At 41.2% G+C, this 8,455-nt stretch overlaps 1 long non-coding RNA gene and 1 other non-coding gene across 4 annotated transcripts; both read right to left on the reverse strand.

Annotated features, from left to right (window-relative positions):
• Positions 1–398: 398 nt before the first annotated feature.
• LOC141634163 (uncharacterized) lies at positions 399–2,510 on the reverse strand. Of its 3 annotated transcripts, XR_012538921.1 has the most exons (5): positions 2,202–2,505; positions 1,503–1,598; positions 1,322–1,399; positions 948–1,114; positions 399–612 (listed from the first exon to the last, which is right to left on the reverse strand). It is a non-coding gene; the product is annotated as an uncharacterized LOC141634163 (long non-coding RNA). The 3 variants fall into 3 exon arrangements; XR_012538920.1 differs by having other exon boundaries at positions 948–1,399; positions 1,503–1,660; positions 2,202–2,510; XR_012538919.1 differs by having other exon boundaries at positions 948–1,399; positions 2,202–2,508.
• Positions 2,511–7,558: 5,048 nt separating this feature from the next.
• Positions 7,559–7,665, reverse strand: LOC141635926 (small nucleolar RNA R71). Its single transcript, XR_012540579.1, has one exon. It is a non-coding gene; the product is annotated as a small nucleolar RNA R71 (small nucleolar RNA).
• Positions 7,666–8,455: the final 790 nt, after the last annotated feature.

Below are 8,455 nucleotides of genomic sequence, written 5' to 3' on the forward strand. Positions count from 1 at the left end.
TCCTTGGTCGACACGAGTCTCTCACTACTACAGAACAGGTATTTTGCGGCGCTTTTAAATGGCTATAGCGACGCTAAATAGCGCCGTAAAGGTCAATACCGACGCTAATAAAAGCGCCGGCTTAGCCTATGCCGCTACACCCTATGGCGACGCTTTTCATTAACGTCGGTATAAGGTCAATATAGCGCCGCCTACCTGGACGCGCTAAATTTTGAGATTTTGCGGCGCTTTTAAGCGTGGCAACATAAGCAATGGCTATGCTTTTATTGAACGTACTATAGCTCTTTTTTGGCGTTCTTACTATACCATGGTAACCAAATTAAAACCCCAAAATTACTCAATAGAGCTGAAATTATTAACTTTTATTTTATCAAAGCTGATAACAACAATCATTACAATTCTCAAAAAGATAATTCAGCTCGCATTCAAATATTAAAAATCGTACGGAATACATCACAATCCAAAATTACAACATGAAAAATATCTAAAGAAAAACACTGAATGAAAAATGTGACTAAAGTACTAATTTTTATACTTCATCTAGATATGAACTTGTTTCATTTGACAACCCACGATGCAAATTTTCTTTCCTGCTCTCCTCGAGATCTTAATCTGCAATAAACAGGAAAATAATCATGTTACTAAAACAAAAGAAGCATTTGGTTATTCAAGGCTACGTACCTACAATTAAAATGATGTGCCATATACTCTAGTGAATAACTAATTCCACCATCTTTAATTCTAGCTATAGTTTACCTTCATTTTAACTAAAGAAACGAAGATTCAAGATAAAAAAAAATGTTGGACTGAACTAAACTAATCTTCCCAAAGTACTACAGCAATTCAAAGAAAGTATAATCAAACAAACATTGACTTCAATACAGAATATACAACAAGTCAATAATGAAAACATTATGAAGAGCTTGTATAGTTGTATATATACTAACCCCTTAGGCTTCAGCAACGCAAGTCGACCGTTACACACTAGCTTTGATTTCATGCTGGTGACATTTCAAGTAAAATTATGTCCTTGTAGGAGACTTCGCTTTAAGCTTCTCCCAAAGGACGACAGTGATCCTTCAAAATTACTCGTATACAATTGAGAAGAGGTAGACTACAGAAAATTACACAACCACAACATGAGTAATAAACGGGAACTACACAAACGATTCCACTAACAAGAGGTGATATTAATCATCATACTTAAGATCAAACACAAGAAATTAGTAATTCGCTACTAGCTCTAAAAGTACGAGGCTAGTAGCAAAACCAAGTCAGGATAGGATAACAATGATCTTATCATCAAAGTAAGTTTATTCACCTCGCCACTGTCATAACAATCGTCCTCGTCATTACCTTCAGACCTTGATTTGTCTGACTCATCTTGAGGACCTTCAACCTACATTTTCAACATGTTCTACATCGTTATAAGATCATTCATAAACACTTTGAGTTACTAACTACCAAAAGCACATGGGCACCAAGTTCAAAAGGCGGTGTACCAGTCTCTTGTTGTAGGCATTTATTGTTCCAATCTAAGCTTCTTTGCTCTTCTTGAGAGCGACTAATCCTTAAGCTTCATGACTTGCCCATCCTCCCTGAAAACATTAGAATTTTCACCGGTCTTACTTTCTCTGTTTAGCAAAACCAGAGATGACTCCTTCATTATAAAGATTTAAAGTTAGTGGTGAGTATACACACTTGGAAAAATGGAGGCACATCCAGTTTGTTTCCACCTACTTAATCCTAATTCAACATATTTCTTCAAAACTAAAATTTATTTAATGAAGTTATAAGATGACATTCACATGTATGGTAATTTCATTATTTTGTGTAGCAGAACAAACTTATATATGAATATTGACGAAAAATAACATGTTCCTGCATTTTATAGATTTTCAATTACAAAAGTAGTCTTAATAAATTCTTCAGAAATAAATTTGATACAAAATTAGTCTAAATTGGATGAACCATAATCAAAATAATCTCAAATTGAGTAGAAATTCATTTGGTTTGATTAAAAGTAGAATAACAATATCAATAATTGAATTAGTGAGATAAATAACACATAATGATTTGATTTTTAAGCCAATTATGACATTAACTTGATAGAATAGAAAGAACATCAACACTATTCAATTGCAAAAGGAAAGACTAAACCAAATTAAGCAGGAGAATGGATCGAAGAGAAGAAAATTTACCTTTTGAAGATGAATATGCAAAGTCAGGTTTCAATTGATTCAAAGTTAGGTTCCAACTGCTGCTCCACCTCCGTTCGCTGCGCTCAATGTGAAAGTGATTGGTTTTTTTCATTCTTTTTTTTAGGGGTTTGGTGTTTGTGGGAAATTTGAAAGAGTTGAAATTTTCCAAATAATGTGTACCGCGGTATTTCTACAACGCAATTATGAGACGCTTATAAAAAAACGTTTTGATTTGCATCTAACTTACCCAAGTCAGCACTTTTCTCATATAGCGCCGCAGAGTAAGCGCTCCTACAGACCTTTTTTGTAGTAGTGTCTCCGGATATGGGGCTGTAAGGAGTACCTTAGCCCTCTCCTACAATTCACGCGCACCGGCATCCTTGGACTTAGGCTGAAAGTCCGTCACCTTCTCTTTGTTGAAGCTAGACCCCTCCTCAGATCGTCTCAAATGAGAACCATTAACCGTCATTGGGTCGAACTTGGGGCGGGACCGACCCATCAGCACTCGGTCCGGTCCTAACACCTTTGGGATCGTGGTACCTCGGAACAAGTGGTCTCGTAGGTTATTTGGCATTAAAGGACGAAATTCTTCAGCATCAACAGCGATCTCAGTCGATCGACTACTCTCCTCAGTCGATCGACTGAGATGTACAGTTCCAGAAGCTCCTGTAACCCGTGCTTCAGTCGATCGACTAGGTATATCGATCGATCGATCAAATACCCCTGCGACGTCTTTTTCTTTGATTTGTTCGTTGAAGCTTTCTCTTGACTTGTTTCCGGCTCGTCTTTTTCAACAGCGTCCTCAACCATGGCAGGCCCATCAAGGGTGGACCTGCTCCTCAAAGTGATGGCATTTAGGGTCTCCTTTTGTTCGGGTTGAGTGGGTAAATGTCCGGGAGCTCGAGTGTTACTTTTACTAGCCAGTTGAGCAATTTGGCTCTCTAGTAACTTCATCCCGGCCTCTCTTGCTTGGGACTCCTTCAAAGAACAGATTCTTAAGCTCGAAAAATTCAGAATTCTGTGTTTGTTGTTTCTTGCGGCACATAAGGGGGCTTTTGATATTCTTTGTTGCTTTTGATGAGGTGGTATATAAGGTTGTTGTTTGGGTGGAGCTTGAGTTGGGTTAAGGACATTTTGGCTCCTCCAACTCAAGTTCGGATGGGTGTTCGGCTCATAGTAGGTGTTGGTCTCGCCTATAGTGTTGAAAGGCGACAAGATTCGAAGGGACTAGGGCAGTTTTTCGAGACATGGCCCTCACCTCCACACCTTTCACGACGAAAGGACCGTCGACACAAAGATTGACTTGGTATATCCCACCTTTAGAAGCTCCTCCTAGCTCATACTTGTCAAATCTCGCGGTGAGAGCCTCAAGTGCGAACAGAGGAAGATTCAGCAGCTCTCCTCTGGTTCCCTCTCGAATTCCCATACTCGACCTTGTGGGTAGCTAGATCGTCAATGATCTTCCACCCCTTGTTTGCTCCCAAATTTTCAGCGAATCTTCCATTGGCTGCGCACATCCAAAATGGCCCTCTGATCATCGTACAACCCATTGTAGAAATGATTGCACAAACTCCACTTTTCGAACCCATGGTGCGGTATGGTTCGCACTAACTTCTTGAATCGGACCCATGCCTCGTGGAAATTCTCATCCGGCCCTTGTTTAAAGCCCGTGATTTGAGCTCTAATAGCGATCGTCCTTGAAGCAGAAAAGTACTTCTTGTAGAATGCCAATGCCAATGTATTCCAATCGGTGATCTCTCGAGCGGTCCGGTCCAAATCTCTATACCATTCCCTTGCAAAGATCACGAAGGGAGAAGATGAACATGGTATCCTTGATTTGGTCCTGGTCACGCCACCGGGTGGGGGAATGGAGCAGAAAGTAGTCAATAAAGGTCTCTATATGCCTTGCTCTTCATCTTCATTTAGCTCCCCGAACCGATTTCTCTCGACCATAGTAATATAAGCGAGGCTTTGGTTCGAATTTCCGGCATCTCCTGGTAATTCAACCCCTTGTATAAATTGTCGGATGTCGGCTCGGAATAACTAGCTATACTTGCTTCCTCGGCCATGACTGGAATTTCTGAGAAGTAATCGTCTCGGGCCGAAGAAGTGGAAACGGGTGAAGACCGTGGGTCTTCTTCGAACAGATCGTTCTCGTAATAGCTTGACAGAGTACTCAGCTCTTCCTCTGTCGGTAATACCCTTTGTGTTCGTCTCAACTCGCGCACGGATCTTTTAAGCTCGGGGTTCAACGGTACTAATTCTCCACCCCGTGATCTCGCATAAAGAAGAAACTACAAAAGAATATAAGAAAAGTTTAAGGAACGGATGTCCCTTAAACTAAGAAAGACTAAAAATAAAAACAACTAAAATTAGGACTATTGCCTCCCCAAAACGGCGCCAAAATTTGATACCCGTCGTTGTGAGTACCAAAGATAAAATTTATAATCTCCTATTAAGACTAACCTAGGCTAGTGGTAACAGTGGTCGAACCACAAGGAGGCGCTTGTAAATTCTAGTTGTCTAAGTTCGATCTACTGATGGCAGTGTGGGGGTTGATTTGAATTGGTCTACAGCTAAGAGTAAATAAAGACAATAAATTAAATTAACGATTTAAACAGATAAAAGAAGAGTACTAGGATGGTCGGTTCATTATAGCTTCGGCGGCAGCAAACTAAGTCGGTCTGAATCAAACACAGGTAAGGCGGGAAATAAAGAGGTCCTCTCGGTCCACTCTTAACAAATAGCATCTCTCGATCTCGCTATAGGTCCCTAATGTCACTAATACTAACTCTCGTCCTGAAAAGTGACTAACGGTCTAAACTATACCTATCTTTCGATCTTAGCACAGTCTAGTCGATTTAATTGATGGTCTAATAACCTTCCCTATCTTTCGATCTAATGGGTCAGTCACAAAATAGGTATCTAACTGGTCGCATGCATTCGATTCGTTAAATACAAGATTAAAACAATTAAAACGAATATAAAACCCTACGAGGTCAGTCGATCGACTGGCAATGTCAGTCGATCGACCAACACGCGAAACAGTCCTTTCTAATCTAATGCCGCCTCTGCCGTAAATCGCCTACATCCTAGCACGAACTAACTAGCTACTCATGACTATAGCAGGAATAACAATATTATAGACGGAATAAACTACTGGATTCATATTTGCAACGATTAAATAAGCGAATAACATAAACGATAATTGGCTTTAGGAACTAACTAACAATTTCTGTACTAAAACAATAATAAGGCAAAGAAACTGAATGAAGACAGAGGAATACCGAAGTTTCAAAGGAATTTTGACGGAATGATTCAGAGCACAAACGAAAATTCGATGCAAGACAATATCCCGAACCCTAATTATTTAGGTATAGAACTGTATGTAAAACCAGATGTAAAACTCGATAAAAACCCCCATGAAAGCTTGATTGTTTATGTTACGTTATATAGCAATCAACGTAACACCTTATTTCCTAAACCTAAACTTCACGGGCTTCAAGATTCACGGTCTTTTAATTTACGTCTGGAATAGCGATCTCGTCGATCGATCGACAAGGTCGGTCGATCGATCGCTCCTCAGAAGAACAGCTTCGAACCGAACATTGGTCGATCGACTGAAGGTGACGGTCGATCGACTGGATGAGCTGCTACTTGACTTATTTTAACTCGTGGACTTGTCTTTTGGGCCTTGAATTGCGCACCAAGCTCGTTCCTTAAGCAATTCCTTTACGTCATTTGCAATGCAGATTACTCGGGGACGGATTTGGCTTGATTTCCCGTTGAATTCTCCACATTTCTGCAATAATGTACAAAATACGGAAGTAGACGGAAATAGGGAGAAATGTAGCATAAACTACAAGAATGAGCTCTGAAATGCGTGTAAAATGGGATGTAAAACATCATATAAATAACACGCTTCAATCATCCTTAGTATGAGTAGCTAAATAGTTTGTGCTAGGATGTAGGGGAATTGTAGTGTAGGCGGCAATATAATGAACACGGCCTGATTCGCGTGTCGGTCGATCGACCACCCTACCCGGTCGATCGACTGACCACGTGAGGTTTTATTTTCGTTTTAATAGTTTTAATTCTTTATTCGACGAATCGAGTGCACACGACTAGTTGAATGCTTAGGATATGGCTGACCCATTAGATCGAGAGATAGGGACAGTTGCTAGATCACCAATTAAAATGACTAAACTATGCTGAGATCGGAAGATAGGTAAAGTTTAGACCGTACATCACTTTTCAGGACGAAAGTTAGTATTAGTGATATTAGGGACCTATAGCGAGATCGAAAGATGCTATTTGTTAAGAGTGGTCCGAGAGGACCTCTTTATTTCCCGCCTCATGTGTTTGATTTAGACATGTTTAATATGCTGCCGCCGAAACTATAACGAACCGACCATCCTAGTACCTCTTTTATACTTGATTTTATATATTTCATTAGTTTACTTTTCTTTTATTGTTATTAGCTATAGACCAAACCCAATCAAACCCCCACCTTTTGTTACCTTAGACCGAATTTAAACAACTAGAAATTACGTCTGCCTCTCTGTGGTTCGACCCGACTGCCGCTAGCTATAGTTGTAGTTGGAGTTTATAAATATTATTTTTGACACCTCACGACGGGTATCAAATTTTGGCGCCGTTGCCGGGGAGGCAATTGTTCTATTTTTTAGTTGTTTTTATTTAGTTTTTCTTTAGTTTAAGGGACTTCCGTTCCTTAAACTTTTCTTATATTCTTTTTGTAGTTTTTTTGTTATGCGCAGTCACGGGGTGGTGAACTAGTACCATTAAATCCTGAGATCGAGAAATCCTTGCGCGAGTTGAGACGATCACAAAGGGTATTACCGACGAGAGGAAGAGCCGAGTACTCTGTCAAGCTACTACGAAACGCTCTGTCAAGGAGATCCACCTACATCTCTGCTTCAATTTCTTCACCAGAGACAGTTACTTCTCCAAATCCCAGTCATGGTGAAGAAGCAACCATTGCTAGTCACTCGTAGCCTACAACTGCGAATCTCTACAAAGGATTCGAACTACCTTGGGAGGCGAGAAAATTCGAGCCAAAGCCTTCCTATATTAACCTGGTTGAGAGAAACCGTTCGGGAGCTGCAAATGAAGATGCAGCCAAGCACATGGAGATTTTTATTGATTCATGCTGCTCTATACCCCCGCCGGCCGGTGTGACCCAAGATCAGATCAAGGAGACCATGTTCATTTTCTCTCTTCGTGACGCTGCAAGAGAGTGGTATAGAGATCTGGACCGAGCCGATCATGGGATCACCGACTGGAATTCCTTAGCCCTGGCATTCTACAAAAAGTACTTCTCTGCCTCGAAGACGAATGCCATTAGAGCTCAGATCACGAGCTTTAAACAAGGGCCTGATGAGAACTTCCATGAAGCATGGGTCCGTTTCAAGAAACTGGTGCGAACCATACCGCACCATGGGTTCGAAAAATGGAGTCTTTGCAACCAGTTCTACAATGGGCTGTATGACGATCAGAGGGCTATTTTGGATGCTGCAGCCAATGGCCGATTTTCTGAGAACATGGGAGAGACTAAGGCGTGGAAGATCATCGATGATTTGGCCACTCATAAGGCTGAATATGGGAATTCGAGAGGAAACCAGAGGAGAGCTGCTGAATCTTCCTCTGTTGCTGCACTAGAAGCTCTCACTGCAAGGTTTGACAAATATGAGTTGGGAGGAGCTTCTAAAGGAGGGATGTACCATGTTAATCTTTTTTGAGACGGTCCTTTCGTCTCAGTAGAAGATGTGGAGCCGAGGGGCATGTCTCGGAAAAATTGTTCTGTCCCCTTTGAGTCTTGTGCTGCCTTTCAACACTATAGGCAGACAAACACGTACTATGAGCCGAATGTCCACTCCAACTTGAGGTCGAGTAGCCAGAATGTCCTAAATCCGACTCAACCTCCACAACAACAGCAACAACAGCAAGCTTATGTGCCCCCTCATCACAAGCAACAACAATACCAAAAACCTCCCTATGTGCCGCAGCAGCAACAATCCCAGAATTCCGATTTTGCTGAGTTTAAGAACTTGCTGCTGAAGGAGTCCCAAGCTAAAGAGGACGGGATGAAGCTACTAGGGAGCCAAATTGCTCAATTGGCTAGTAAGAGTACCACTCGAGCTCCCGGACACTTACCAACTCAAACTGACCAGAAAGAGACCCTGAATGCCATTACTTTGAGGAGTGGGTCTACCCTGGAGGGGCCTGCTATGGTC

Source organism: Silene latifolia, chromosome Y, assembly GCF_048544455.1.
Source record: "Silene latifolia isolate original U9 population chromosome Y, ASM4854445v1, whole genome shotgun sequence".
In the NCBI taxonomy this organism is placed as follows: domain Eukaryota; kingdom Viridiplantae; phylum Streptophyta; class Magnoliopsida; order Caryophyllales; family Caryophyllaceae; genus Silene; species Silene latifolia.